The following is a 16,346-nucleotide window of genomic DNA, read 5'->3' as shown; positions in this document are numbered from 1 at the left end:
GGTCAGGTACCGGATATGGGGAAGGAAGGATAACAGTGGGTCGAATCTGAAGCCTAGGTCGCACACTGGTTTGGTGAGTCTGAGAGATAGGCTGGGGATATTGAGGAGGTCAGAGCCGCAGGAAAGAAGACATTGATGGGAGCCAAGGAGTATGGCTTCCGTCTTGTCAATAGTTAGTTGTAGGAAGTTTGCACGCTTTCAGGCCCTGATGTCTGCCAGACAAGCAGACAAAACATCGGAAGTCCTTGTTTCGCAGTTGGAACCCTCATAATTTTGTACATCTCTATCCGGTCTTCCCCCAACCTTCTCTGCTGCAATGAAAACAGACTCAGTTTCTCCTGTCTCTCCTCATAATTGCAGCCGTTCATCCACAGAATCATTCTCATAAACTTTCTCTGCAGCCCCTCTAAGGCCTCAACAGCTTTCCTGAAGTGAGGTACCAAACCTGGATTCTGTACTCCAGTGCAGCCTAACCAATGATTTGTACAAACGTAGCATCATTGCTTTACTTTTGTACTCTATGCCCCTGTGTATAAAACCCACCATGCTATTAGCTTTCTTTACATCTTTTGTCACTTGCGATGCCACTTTCAATGTCTTATTGATTTGACTGTTTCAGTGTCTGTTTGATTTATGAATTATTCTTTATACTAATGAGGTACCAATTTCAGAATCCATCTTACATCTGAAATAGGCTATAGATGCAAAAAAGGTTCAATTCTTTTGGGAAATGAATTAAATTTTGGATGAAAAAAATCAACCAACGGTCTCCTGAAGGTGACCAATTCTCTAAATGTTCACATAAATCAAATCTCGCTTAAACTAGCAGTATTATATGAACATAAAAATGATCACACTATGGTGGCATTATATAGTGGGAAACTGGTATACAGAAGGTCCAGCTGTTCACATCCATGCGCCAGTCCACCCACCAGACACAGTCATTCCACTTTACAGTAAAATCCTGTGAAGTGCTTTGAGACAACCTCCCGACATGAAAGGCATTGTACCAAATGTAAGGATTATTTTTTATTATTCTCCTTTCATGCAGCTAAGACAAGAAAGGGGATTTACAAGTTCTGAAAGTCCTGTATAGGTTTCCAACTTTCTCTGCCTGGTACTATAATGCACTCTTTTAAGTTAGTTTGTATCCATATAATAATAATAATAAATTGGTTACTTCAATCCACGACTGTTTCTGGGACACTGTTGTGCACAATTGGCTTCCACGTTTCGCCCCCCAAAAATATACAGTCAATTCATTTTACAATATATTTTGTGAAGTGCTTTGAGACATCTTGAAGACGTGATAAGCCACTATATCAAATGCAAGGATTATTATTAGTTACATTTATGTAACCTTTTCCCAGTAACCAGTGTGCCTCACGATTGCAAAGAGAAAACCGGTAAATGCTGATATTGCAGTGGTTACATAGAGCACTTACTCATTTCAACAGTAAACTCCCTAAACTCAAGTCATTTCCAGTTTCAGTATCAATTACAGAAATTAAAATTCCATTCTCTCATAGACTGTGATGAGTTAGCAGATTTCAGCCAGATAAGCAGCTGGGTTCTACAACAGGTCTCAGCATCCCTAGGGTTGGGGAAGGGAATATATCATTGAACATTCCCACTCATGCTCACTATCCAGTAACGCCTGTTGGAAAGTGCATATGGGTGAATTGTGGGCAAGATCACACTGTTATGAATGAACAGTGGGGGGCGGGAGTAAAACAGAAATAATTATTTTTTGAAAAGGTTTTAAAAAGTGAGTAATTGTTTGCATCCAGCGCCTTGGGACGTCCTCCTGACGTGAAAGGCGCTATACAAATGTAATTTTGTTGTTGTTGCATGGGTAAACTTTGATTAAAATAAAGTACATTTTCATCTTCATTCCTGCAGGGCAACCAAGGGCAAGTGAGGGGAGAATCACTGTGCTAGATGCAAAGGAATGGGCAGAGAAATTTGCTCCGTTTATACAGTATTTGGTGAGCTGTGATTCAAGAGTATATACTGTGCATTTTAGGTTTGCACCTCTCAGCGAACCCAAACTAGAGCATTTTCGGGATATGACAAGCTCTTTCAATTTATATACATGGAAAACAAAATTGAAATACTTTGCTGAATCAAGATTTTGGTTAGTGGGTTAAACTTAATTAATAGGACATCAAATCACCTCAGTGGTAAAACCTGTTCTGTTCCAGACCAAACTGACTCGCTCTTAATGTCATTGTTCAACAACATGAAGTTACTTTCCATGTTAATCAATTAAAGTTGATGTTTACCGCAATGCACTATGGATACAGACTACAATTGTCATGTGTTTTGTAAGATATGATGTATACTGGATGCAACATACGGGATCTTCAGCTAATGGGTTTCAACACAATGTAACAATCACAATCACAGGTGGAGTTGCTCATTAAGTTTCCTTTTAGACTGCTTATTAATAACAAATCTGTAGTTCCAATGCAACAAAAAGCTGCTTTCCCAATGATTAATTCATATAAAAGAGATCTATAAATAGATGCAAATTATCGAAGCACAGGAATACTAAACCTTACAGAAAACTCAGAAATCAACCACCTAGCCAGCCAACAATATACAACAGTTTATTGATTGATTGATGAATAATGGATACTGTCAGTTAAAATATTTTCAAAGGGGCCAAAAATAGTTTCAGTTGACAGTGAAAAACACTAAGGCAGCAGCAAAGTCTTTATCAGAAGCTTAGCCATTCTTCAAGTACTGTCTAATAATGCCCCATACTTACCATTTCATATATCAAATTGAAACTGGCAACTAATTGTTCAATACAAAAGGTAACCCTCCATTCCCACCCTACTAGGGGTGGAGTATTGAGGCACAATTCATAATTCTGAGGAACTAGAGGTTGCTCGACACCCAAATTCAACAACCTTAATTGTGATGAAGCACAGCAGCTATTCTATCCGGCAGACAACCTCACAATGGACAACCATCCTATCTCAGACGACAGAAAAATTAATCTTCTTTGCTAAGCTACAAATGCACCTCCTGCTGACTGGTCACAAAGTGACTTTGAGATGGGGGGCAGTTGTGAAGCAATTTGCAGCCAAAATCAATGCTAACCAAGCTGAATGCTTTTATAAAAGCAAGTCACTGTGTGAGCAAAAAAATGGGAGCAAGCTGATGTCCTTCTCTGTCTAGATGCTCTATGTAATATCTGTGCCTCCAAGGGCAAAAAATAATTCTTAATTGGAAATTTTAAATATGAAAATGTCTCTCCAAAGAAACATCTAAACCACTAGTTTTGTTTGAAGCAATAAAATTTCCATCTTTCCTCACTAAAATTTATAAAAATTCATGGTTTTCTCCGCAGGATATTATCTCCCATTTTGAGATCAAGCTTTCCAAACCTGTATTGATCCACTTAGTTTCTTCCCTCCCCCATAGCGAGCGAATGAAACATTGGCAGTATATTAGAAGGTTACTTACAATGTCACCTATATTTTACGAACAAAAATAGATTAGCCTTGATTCCAATAAGGCTATGTGGAAGAAAAAGTTTCTTCCTTTGTCAGATTATGATTCCTCCCTTTTCTAAATTCCTCCTACGCTTTTCTTTTCACTGTGCTGAACTTTTGTGAAGGGGAACTAATTGGAATTCAACTTCTTTAAAAGCAGAGGGAGAGAATCATTTGCAGTGTAGACACCTTCTTGGATCTGTTTTAAAACCCGTGAAGGAAAAAAATAGATTTGAGTATTCCCAATATATATCACTGAAGGAATTTGCAAAGTAAAGTGTTGAGTTCAGGGGTCAATGGAAGTGCCACAGTTTGCCCTCAGGCTGCCATAACTGATATCCTCAACTGAACATAATAATCTTTCCCCATTTACCTTGTCATGTCCCTTCAAAATCCTAAATTCTCTATCATATCTCCTATCAATCTACTCTGTTCCAGTGGGTAAAGACCCAACACAGAGTCAGCCTCTTATCACACACTGATTGTCTTTGACCTTGGAGGCTATTCTGGTGGTTCCTTTTCCATATCAGTTCTCTGCATTTGTCACAATGCTCCATGTGCTCCACTGTTTTCCTTAGGCTATTCTTTACCAGAGCAAATTAGCATGATTAAAGAACAGCTCATTTTGTTCTGTTGATAAACTATTGTTGCAGCTTGAATTAACGGATGTGTTACCTTATTGCGTTTGATTTCACTTTCTAATCACACGCTGAAAATGATGACAAATCTAAAATAGTTTTTGTTAATCCTAATTTTCCAGCCTAGCTACAAATCAGCACCATTATAAACAAAATAAACCTTTAGTTTCCAAATGTTTTGTATAAATATGTAACTAAGTTTACCAACAATTTAATTTGAAATGGATCCTAACTGCATTGTTTACCCATCAGCTTCTCCCAAGCACTATTATAGTTTATGCTTTCAGACAGTGGTTACCTGTGCTTCCAATGTCGCTGCTATAGCTGGATGCTTGCTGGATAAGTCTGATCTTCTTAACTTGAAAGATTGTGCAATTATTTCAGAAACAGTTGCACTCAATCTTCACTTTGAACTCTTCCTTTGAATCCTGGAGCACACAAATCCCCATATACTTGTCTGTGTACATTTGTTGCAGCCCCAGGTTTTGGAGGAAGCCAGAGCTGTATAAACTGAGACAACATATATTATACTTGCCTACCAGCTTGTTTTCCATTGACCCAAGTATTGGGGCATGCAACAATAGCTCATTATAAATGCTGTATTGATGTATGCCATGACCTTTGCTCTAGAACATTGTGTCACATCCTTGTATTACACTGGAGCTAATATAACTTCAGTTCGCTGGCAGATCAGTACCTTGTGAAGGTCTTGGCAATGCACCAAAGTTTGGAGGAATCATTTTTTTTTGCCTTATTTATGAATCTATTGTAAGTATCAAGGCTTTCCAAACACTGCTTTCCATCATATAAATCTTGACTCTCCATTGTTTACAGACGAAGTGAGAACTCAGGAGAAGGGAAAACGAGTCAGAAACTATGCTGATTGGCTCCAATAAAGTTATCATTCACTCAGCACTGTTATGAAGGGCACCTCTAGATACCAATGTATCTTTAATTTGAGTAAAAATATTCAGGATCAATTCAACCCGGTCAAATGATCTTATCAAATGCAACTTTGCAGAATGAATAAATAAAACACAAACGTCTAATAACACACTGGTGAAATACAGAATTTACTGCTCATTACGTGAGATAACAAACTCTAGCCAAGACACAGTGGGTATAAATATTGCCCATTTGACCACTAAGTTCTACAGCCCAGATAGCAGGTTCCGTTTCTACTCTGTGCGAATCATCAGATCTCACCATTAGCAATTTACATTCTACGTATGGCTTCAGGATCGTCTAGATGGGTGGTAAGAAAAGAAAATCAGCTGGGGTTGCAGCTCCTGACCACTATAGAGTGACCCATTCTTGGAAGCGAGTGTGCTTGGATATTGCTTACAGTGGTAAAGGTCATCTTTAGATTTGCAGTAGTTGACCCAAGGTTTAGACATTTAATGGATAAGCTCTAGAAATACAGATTTCCAGGCTTTAGCCATTAAATGTATAAACCTTGGGTTTATTATAACTACAAAATAAGAAAAGTATTAAAACATAGCAATCAGAAAAAGTCCAGTGAGCAAAAATGGGAAATGTTTTTCTCTCTGCTCCGCAATAAAGACAATGTTTTTCCTCATTATGGAGGAGCAATGTAGAAAAACAAAAGAATAATCAGAACACGTGGAGGCAGATAGCCCTTGCGCTATGGGTTGCTGCCAATCCAAGTTGTTTCAAAGTAGAACTCTGCAGTGAACCGCACCAGTCATTCACTCATTGAAATCCTTCAGTGTATCCCTCATGTTCTGACACATATTGCTATTATGTAAACTGGTTTTACACTGCAATAACCTATTACAAAGAAGTGAAAGGATGCTTGCAAAGAATACTGCACAAATAAACAACACTGCCACTTATTCCAGCAGCACCATACTGTTCAATAAAACCATTACTTATTGAGCGAATTGTTCCAATGCTTACTCTAGTATTTTGCTGCAATTATTCTGACTGCAGGAGCCTACATCATTTGGACTGTTTATTAAATGGAATACTTAATTTTCTGTAAAAGTTCAAACGTTTCAGGTATTTATAGAACTCTCTCATTGCATTGAATCTTCTAAAGATTATTTTTTCAACCATTCAGTCAGTCAGTCAGTTTCCAGTCACATCTAAATTCCTCAGTTCTCGCTCAGTGACTACCAATACACATTTTGAGGTAAAAGGTGCTGAATAATACATAACCAGATAAGAACCATAAATTAGGATTCTTATTTAGTGCTCCTTATGGGGTGCACTATAGACATTGCTTTGTGGCAGGGTGAGTCTATTGCTTTGGCTGTAAATGTGCAAAAGTACTTAAAATGATGGCCAACATGTCACGAGTACAAGGCATTCAAATAGCAGCCAATAAAATTACTATTAACCTCCAGTTTATAGTTCTCATTACAGATTCAATCCATTATTCTCAGAATGTTGCATCATCAATATATGCAATGTGAGCAATTTACCAGGTGCTATAGTGAAATAAGCACTCACAAATCATCTGAACTCAACATTTGTCCAAATGTCTGTCAGTCAATGTCATCGGTTTTGTATAATCTGAGCAACATAGAGAACAAACAGGTCAGTGGGAGATTTATAGCTACAGAGTTTCCAATGGTTTCTGAATTCCCAGGATTGTTCCTATATTTCCACAATTATGTTAGATCCTAAACCAATCCAGCCTTGTCGCCGATTAATCCTGACAAAATGTATAGTTTTGCCAGACCAGTGTCAGACAATATTGCACCCCTCCCCTTGAAAATGCATTTCCCAGGAATATTTTCTAAGGCAGTGGGTGGGTCAATAACAGCTCCAGCAGTCCATCCCCAAAATGGGGCTCACAAAATCACCCTCACATTAACTTATGAAGTGCTTCTTTAATCTGTATTTAATTCAGATATAACCTCACAAATCTGCAAAATAACCCTGATTATCACAAGATCAGAGACAAAGTAGCACTTCATCAAGGTGCAAGACTGAAACCAAACTACAGACTGAAATAACTGAAAGCCGGAAAATTGAGATTTGTACAAGTTGTAACAAGTTTCGCAGTATTTGCATTGAAAACTGAACAGTTTGAACAACATCATATTGAAAAAAAATTCCGTTATTAACAAATTACTGTATTCAGTAATATAAAGCACCTCCCATCTTAATGAAGTGCACTCCTCATGGAAGTTTAGCTATATTCTTCTTGTGAAAGGGTATGACATGGCTGTGAAGGCAATGGAGTTCAGGAGCACTGGGAAATGGGCAGTGCCAAACCAAGAACCTACAACATTCAATGCCATACATGCCAGCTACTGCATAGGTCACAATGAACGCAGTTAGAAAAGATCATGCAGAAAAATCAGGCACAGAGGAGCCTAATTAGGATTCAAAGTAGCTTTAGTGATGGTGGCCAGAAGCCAGATGCTGAGCACCAACTCACTTCTAAATGTCCTAAAAAATAAAATCCCTGTATCACAAACCTCGAGTTCCACTTGTTTGACTTTTTTCAGATTCTTATAGTAAGACTTTCTACAAATGGGTTTGGAATTGCCTTCACAGCTCACATGTCTTGTACTATTTCTCCAATCCTTGCAAAAAATCTCACAGCAAACTGAGAATCAGGCACTGGGGAGATTTCAAGCTTTAATGGAAAACCTTCACTTGAAAAGATTTAATATTTTAAAGGTGAAGATGGTGCATCTGTGGCAGTGACAATATGGGAGAAGAAGAATTAAGACTGTGGTTGAATTCCTGTGAAAAGAAAACCATACACTTACCATACACTTGGAATTGAAAATAAAGGTTATGCATAAAAAACAGAAGACATTTTGACTGGATATTAGCTCTTATGATGTATATGCTTTAAAAATAGATAAATTGTAGCCTCTACCACTATACCTAAACATATTAATTGTAATTCATTGCTACTTTACTATAACACGCATAATTAAGTTTATCTACTGCACAGAATACAAAAATTAACATGTCCTTTAACTCATGTTGAATTGGGTGTACAATATGGATGTTTAACGCACCAATTAATTCATGTATAAAAGCTGCTATATATAGAGAAAGTGGATTGGCAGGGAGGATAGAAAAGCTAACGCACATAAGCAGCTACCAAGGTCTCTCACAGTTAGTACAAAATGTCATCCTACATCATCCAGACTAGAAACTAGCTGGAGCTCCAGATGTTGCTTTCCATAAATAAACTGCTTTTGTCAATGGTAACAATATATTGGTTGGTTCTTACACTTTCTTACTCCACCCTACCACTGGTAAAAACACATTTCTCATGTAGAGAATATAGCACATATCACTAATCTCGTGCATAGGGTTGGATGATGATCTCCAAACTAAATTTGAACCTAAACCAAAAGTAGAGCTTTGAGCGCAATCTGGGGTATACATTTTTATTTTTTTGATGTATGGAGTTCAAATGAGTTTTTACATTATTTATGCTCAGAGTTGTTCTTTTCATCAGTTGTTGACATGACGGATGCCAGTGACAATGAATTCCAAGCCACGTTGTTCAAGGACATTCACACTGAAGCATTAACTTTGGACATGTTGGCTTAAGTGATAAGTGATAATGTACTCAGTAGTAATACTGTCAGTATATTGCCTTAGAGAATTAATCTGCAGTTGATTACCGGGAAATTCTATACTCAGCCTAATAACTTGCCTTCAAACATTTGTCTGATGTGCAAAAGATGAAGATAAACCTTGAGCATATTGTTTTGCAATAACCAACTTAACACATTGGTATTGTTGGGCAAACAACATCAAAATCAATCGAGGCACCTGCACAACTGCCTTTATTAGCCTGCTGGAAGCTTCATTTCTCAAAGTCACTCATAACTTTAGTCTTTGGTTTCCAGGTTAAAAGTAGAAACTCAAGAATGAGAGATTGCCCAAGATGAAAAATCTGCCCCTTGGCAGTTATTTCCTAAATTTCCATTTAAAAGCAGAGCAGGTAGTTATTCACTTGGTGCTCCAATATCCATGACAATTTCAGAATAATATACTTTATTAAACTAGATTATGAGTTACCGCTGCATATTCATTCTTAATGCCAATTAGTTTGATCGCTTCAAACTTCCTTAACAGGAATATCTACATTCCTTTCATGCCCACATAATGACAAGAATGCATTATGATAGTTTTAAGGGCATTTTGAAACAATTGAATTAAAAGTACCTTTATTACATATCTACATCACAACTGGCTAGATGCAGCATAAGGCTCTACTTATTCTGTTTCCAGAAATAGGACAACTGGCATTATGCTGGTTTCATTGTTGTTTCTCCAGAAGTGATGGGCAAAATTCTTTGCAGCTGTACTGTTTTGTAGAATGGCTATATCTTAAAAATTGCATACGTAGAAATGGGTGGACCATTACAAACACATCCTGAGGTTATCACGTCACAGAATCCTTCACAATTTTCTAGCTCTACGTTAATATGATTGCGCTTCTGGCATAGCTTGAAGTCGATCTTCTTCATTCAATGAAATGCCCTTTCTAAGGATTCAGAAAGTTATCACTATCCAGTAAATACTATTCAGAAGTGCATCTGCACGAGGAAGGAATAGAAGTGACACTGGAATACAAGTTGCGCAGAAGGGCTAAGGCTGGCCTTATAGAAGGATAGGCATTTGGGGGTGAGCAAACAGTAGGTCTAGCTTTATCTTGGGAAGCATATAAACACAAGGCTGCAATGCCAATTTGCCTCTAGAGCAGGAATTCTATTCATTAAAGCTTGGTTTAATGCCTCCATTTGAATGTTTCTATGTGCTGCATGAGGTATAGCCTAATCCCAGCTATAAGTCATTAGGATGCACGGGTGGTCTGTGTTGCAGCAGGATCACGCCCATGAGCATGACCTGCCTTGGGGAGGTTGCAGGCTTCCTGCCAGTATGACATTAATCTTTTGCAAACTACTATATTGCCCTGTGATAAATGCACCATCTTATTTAAATTGCACCTAATTATAAAATAATTCATGCTTCACCAAGAAACAAGCAGGGGAACTGGGATGATTCTGGTTTCATTGTGGTTTTGCATTGTAAAAGCTCCAGCTTTCACACTTATTGAATGTTTAAGGCACGTTCTCAATAACTTATAACAAACATACTTTTATGGGATGGGGGGTTGCAAAGACAAATTAAAAAATTACTTACTATGAATCAAAAGCTTTCATCAGAAACCTCTCTCCATTTGTTTCTTTTTGATACCTGTAATAAAAAAATGCCAGCTTTAAAATAATGGTCAGGCATGAACCTCCTCACGCTTAGCACAGATTTGAATTCTTTTCTAATGTCATTTTCAAATGGCTGTATACCTTACTGGCATAATCTCTTCAGCCGGCTAGAGGCTGTTGCTTACTGTGTTTGCTTTCTGTAGGCAGGACCCTTCCTCTAACTTTCACCAGAGCCTTTTCTGGCAATTAGACCTCTCACTCGATCTTTGACACAAAACACAAGTCCTGTTGAATATCAAAGAGGTCTTAACCTTACTATAAGAAAGAGAACAACGTCAGCTAAGATTAATGGCAATTAAACTAATTCCCTGTGATATGTAGGAGGGTTTACCAAAATTCCATCAATCTCACTGAAGTGATTAATCTTATATTCCTTGCATTTGATATGATGCCTTATCATGTCCTTGACACGTCGCAATGTGCTTCACAGCAATTAATGGTATGGATAACATTAACTTATACTGTTACTTCAAATGTCCAAGACAAGAAGGTGGAGTTGGAGGGCAGAAAGTGACAATAGCGAAACAAAGAATTAGAAAAGATGTTGGGAAAAAAGGAGAGTAATAAGCAAAATTATACAGAGAAAAATATTTGGATTAGTCAAAACACAGTTGGAATGCCTTATTGGAAGAGGTAATTTTACTGAACAGGTCACCATCACTGGGCCAAATGGCCTTTGTTTTTCCCTAGTGCTGATTCAGTGAAAGATTTACTTTACAACATTTACAGCAGCTGGAATAAATGAAGTTTTAATTCAATGATAGCAATTATACTGTGGAGATGCTACAACACACATACTATACATCAGATGAAGTGCACATACTGTACATCAGAGTGCTGTAATAATCTTGGACTCCATGATGAGTTTACCCAGGATATTAATGCATTGCAGTAAACAGAGCTGTCAACCAGAGCTGATTTAATATACTTGCACAAAACTACAACAAAAATTACATTTGTATAGCAGCTTTCACATCAAAAAACTAGACCACATTCTGAATTTCACATTGCAAAAATAGATAAACGTCTTCAATGTCCACCATAAAGCTGATTATTTTATTTCATCAGGTTTCTCCTGAAAGAAATATAGGATAGACTGTGGAAATTCAAAGGAGGATTACCTGCAATAAGTAATCTCAGCACACACTTAACAGCCATTTTTATAGCCAAATGATAATTTCCACTGTACAAAGAATAGTTTGCGTATAAGAGTCTTTTGTGCCTGCTCCGAGGACTACAATCACACTTCAAAACCCAGTTAATGATTTTGCAAGATTTCAATTCTTCTTTTCCAGATACAATTAATGGAACATTCCATGATACAGAAAATGGCTCTAATATGGATAATTGCTAATAGAAAAATGATCATGCAGGTTTCAAGTGAAAAGAAGAGGGTACCCTGTGCATAAAGCACATACATCATTGCGCATAAGCTTAAGGGTGTTTTATGTCTGGTATAAGTGGACAGCTAAGGAATGGTAACAGCCTGTCCGGAAGCAAAAAAAAAGGTGAGCTCGTGGGTTAACTGTCTCAAGTGAATGCTACATTTGGGCAAGAGATACTATCATATTACTGCACAGCAGCCAAATTGTTCCTAATCCAAAGTTTCCAGACAACTTTCGAAATAGTAAAAAAACCTAAAAAAACTGCCAATCTTACTTTACAGTGACAGTTTTTAAACAGTTATTTCTTGGCTAACATGCAGTTTCATTACAAAAAAGGAGTCATCCCACTCAGCTTCAGTTAACCCTGCAACCCAAGCCAAAGCCTTAACACGTAGGGTTGTTCTAGCTGGACAAGCAGTGGAAAAGCTTGCCAGAAATTACATTAGCATTGCTGACTTTCTTATGCAGGGATAGCTGTTTCATAAATGCTGTCAGGAATTTTTAAAATCACCAGAGAGAAAAAAGAAATATCTGAACCTTTTCAGGTTGTAAACGTTAACAATTCTTTATCATTATCATTACAATTCAGAAACAGAAGCGACATAGAAAAATTCGCTGTGTATTACTAAAATAATAAAAAGAGGAGACAATGCTCATTCGTAATGATATAGCATCTCTGGGTGCCCTGAAAACTTACACAGAGCTAAGAATAAATGATGTCCCTAAGCAAAGACACCAGCAGTTGTAATATAGACAAGAACAATAATGATCCATCTTCTGTTTTAATTCACCAGTTGTGAAGTTTACATGAAGGTCATTCTTCAATACAAACTAAAAAAAACTATAAATAGTATTATAGTATATAGTATATAATCCACAGATGTGGATTGAAGTGACCAATTTATTATTGGGTTTTTTTCTTGAGGGATTACTATCAGGCGTGTAGAGTAAGGAAACTTGCCCAAGATTTTTTACCCTGCCAGGAATCGAACCCAGGTCTCTCGCTTGCATGGCGAGTGCTTTAATCACTGAGCTACAGGACTCAACAGCTTATCACATCATTGAAATATCTCAAAGAGCTTCACAGGAAATATTGTAAAATTGATTGACTGTGCCAACAATATAGTATGAGTTAGGAGCTTACCGTTTTAACGCAGCAAGCAACAGCATATGCTTCATGTCTGGGATATGATTAATCCTATGAACCTTTCAGCAGTATCAAAGAGTAAAGTAAACTATTACTAATCTTGGGTAGGGAGTTGCATGGCCAAGATTCAAACCTATGGTTTTGCTGAGGTTTATATAGAGCTTGTTTCATTTTTGGCGCTATACAAATGTAATCTTGTTATTGTTATTAATTTTATTTAGTTAACTTTAATTAACTTAAATTACAGCACAACTTCTACAGTATTATTTGCTATCATGGAGGTCACCCCTCCTCCCCCCCCCCCCCCCGGTGGATAACTGAGGTTCCATTATTTCCCAAAGGTACTCCAAATTCAGAGGCAACTGTTGCTTATTTTATCATTGTTCTTTATACAAGGAAACCTATTTACGTCCAGTTACCAGAAAATTGCCAACAATCTTCCTTTATTCATTTATGCTGCACTGTGCAACGCAACAGAACAGTTTCAGCAAGCCAGTTTTATATCATTCTGACACACAATATGCTTTTATACAAAATGGGCCAAATGATTAATTACTTTGCTGTAGAGGCTCTTAGAATTTCTTTGAATATAATGATTTACTTTTAAAAAAAAGACTTAGAATGCATGGTGTATGTTAATCTTTTTGCTGCTGAAAATAACAGTACATGCTCTGGGGAGCCATGATGAAAGAGGAAGAAGATTGGATTAATCGGCACTCTCAATAATTCTCCATAATATCCTCCATTCTTTTTCATGGACAATATATTTCCACTGAAACCCTAATTGTCCACACTCCTAATTATTATTTTTCCTAATGAATCTCCATAAACAAGAAAATGAATAATTAGGAGTGTATATGTATATGCATTGTGTGTCAATCTGGCTGACTGCTAGCACTTTTGTCTCTTGAGTCAGAAGGTTGTGAGTTCAAGCCCCACGTCACGACTTGGAATCACAGACTAAGCTGACACTACAATGCAGTGCTGGTGGTATATCACATTGTTGAAGATGCCATCCTTCAGATAATAATAATAATCCTTGCATTTGATATAGCACTTTTCACGTCCTCTAAACGTCTCAAAGCGTTTCACAGAATAGACTGTAAAGTGAATTGACCGTATACTTGTGGGCGAAACGCGGCAGCCAATTGCGCACAGCAGTGTCCCACAAACAATCGCAGATTGAAAATGACCAATTTATTATTGTTTTGTTTTGGAGGGTTTATTATTAGGCGTGTGGAGTAAGGAAACTTGCCCAAGGTTTCGCCCAGCCTGGAATTGAACCCAGGTGTCTCGCTTGCGAGGCGAGTGCTCTAACCACTGAGCTACAGGACTCCACGGATGAGATGTTAAACCGAGGTCTGGTCTACCAGTTCAGGTGAATGTTAAAGATCCCATGGCACTATTCGAGAAGTTTCTCCCGGTTTCCTGGCCAACAAATCCCCCATTATTTATTTTTTTTGAAGGTTTTATTACCCACTGAAAAGCGATCTGCCAATCAACTAACCGGGTTTCTACTTACTGGTAGATAAACAGAGGTGTGTGGAGCAAGAAAACTTGCCTAACTTTTTGTTCCGCCAGGAATCGAATCCAGGTATTCTCGCTTGCCATGTGAGTGCTCTAGCCACTAAGCTACAGGATGCAGGAAGAGGAAAGTTGCATAATAATATAATAATAATAATCCTTGCATTTGATATAGCGCTTTTCACATCGGGAGGACGGCCCAAAGCGCTTCACAGAACACACTGTAAAGTGAATTGACTATATATTTATGGGCGAACCCGGCAGCCAATTGCGCACAGCAATGTCCCACAAACAGCCGTAGATTGAAAATGACCAATTTATTATTGTTGGTTTTGGAGGGATTATTATTAGGCGTGTGGCGTAAGGAAACTTGCCCAAGGTTTCGCCCTGCCTGGAATTGAACTCAGGTCTCTCGCTTGCAAAGCGAGTGCTCTAACCACTGAGCTACAGGACTCCACGAGGACTCCATAATTATTGATTGATTAATTGATTATACAGGACTCCATAATCAACCTATCTGATGGGTTTTGAATCTTAAAAAGAAAAAATTTGATCAGCACTCAGCCTACATCTAGAACACGGAGAGTGCTTCTACATTTGCCATTCTTTTGGTCGCTATCAGTATAGCATAAACCAATATTCTCTTGTTTCAGAAAATATTATTGTAGAAGCACGAAATCGGTGACAAACCCAGAAATGTATATGAATACTGTTAATTTGAGCGGGGATAAAAAGCAGCTCATGACAATTAGGTTAGGTCCTGTGTTCGTGAGAATGTAGAGTCCTAATGAACCTTGTGGCTACTCACTCAAAAGTTATCTCTTTAGTGACCACCACACTCCAGCAGGATTCATCCGAGCTGCATTAACTCACTAATCTCCTTTAGTTGCAACAATTCATAAAAAGTTATGTAGCTCAGGTTATCAAAATGTCATAAATGTCATGCTCATCAAGATGGGGTTAGAAGTGATATAAAACAGAATACATCTGTACTTTATGTATTGAAGATTTATGAAATCCTCCCAAATCATGTACCTCTTGTCAGAACCACCTCAACACTATATCTAAATACTTACCTTAGAGATAGCACTTTAAGCACAAGTCTGTGCTGTTCACTTGTGTTCAACCAGAAACAAAGAGAGCTTTTGCAACATTCAACTAAAACCCTTGAGAGCCAAAAGAAATAAGAGATTATTTCCATCTGTGAGACAAAGTCTATCCCAAAGGGTAGGGACAGCTGTACTCCACTGCACTACCCAATCACCTTCCCATGAGCTGCCTCTTTGTTACCAAAGCAGTTCCTGTTTTCATGATGGAGAATAGGATCTCCTCACATGCTGGGGCTTTGTATACAAGTGCTGGCTTCATCCACTGCTGCCTCCTGCTCACCAAGTAGCAGACCTCTAGTTTCTCTTAGCATCAGATACAGCGATAGAACAACATTGAAATTCAAGTCATTTCTTAAGATGTTACACTGCTTTAGGCTACATATCTTTGATTCTGCTTAGAAATCATAGGGGCACAATTTTGGCAGGCACCATTAAAAAAAAATACAGTATAAATCAAATACAAATTATTTCACTATATTAACTATATAAAATCAGTTTATTTAAAATACAGCACAGCCTTCAAATTTACCCACTTTTTTTAAAAAACAAAATCATTCTGCTCTACTCTAAATGACTACTGAATAAACCCATTTTACAAAGAGCAATTTTAGAGGATTGGATAGCTCACTGGGCAAGCACACTGTTCTTCCAGTCCTAGGAACAGTCTACAGATACAGCAAACGCTGATGGTGTAAAACTCTCCCTCTGCTGGTCGCAAAGGTGTTTCCTAAAATATGCATTGTCATTGTTAGCCATGTTCCCAATAGCATTGGGTTCCAGCAATATTATAGAATATTCATTGCA

The 16,346-nt window shown here is 37.8% G+C and overlaps 1 protein-coding gene across 2 annotated transcripts in view; it reads right to left on the bottom strand.

Moving 5' to 3' along the window:
* The window catches only part of ndst2a (N-deacetylase/N-sulfotransferase (heparan glucosaminyl) 2a), a 180,400-nt gene that overhangs the window by 123,522 nt on the left and 40,532 nt on the right, over nucleotides 1-16,346 (bottom strand). For both annotated transcript variants that reach the window (XM_007898123.2, XM_007898115.2), the window contains exon 2: nucleotides 10,298-10,351. The gene's annotated coding sequence lies outside the window, so the exon portion shown is untranslated. The remainder of the gene's footprint in view (nucleotides 1-10,297; nucleotides 10,352-16,346) is intronic.

Source organism: Callorhinchus milii, unplaced genomic scaffold (assembly GCF_018977255.1).
Source record: "Callorhinchus milii isolate IMCB2004 unplaced genomic scaffold, IMCB_Cmil_1.0 Scaffold7, whole genome shotgun sequence".
In the NCBI taxonomy this organism is placed as follows: domain Eukaryota; kingdom Metazoa; phylum Chordata; class Chondrichthyes; order Chimaeriformes; family Callorhinchidae; genus Callorhinchus; species Callorhinchus milii.
This window is presented reverse-complemented; position numbering and strand designations above follow the sequence as displayed.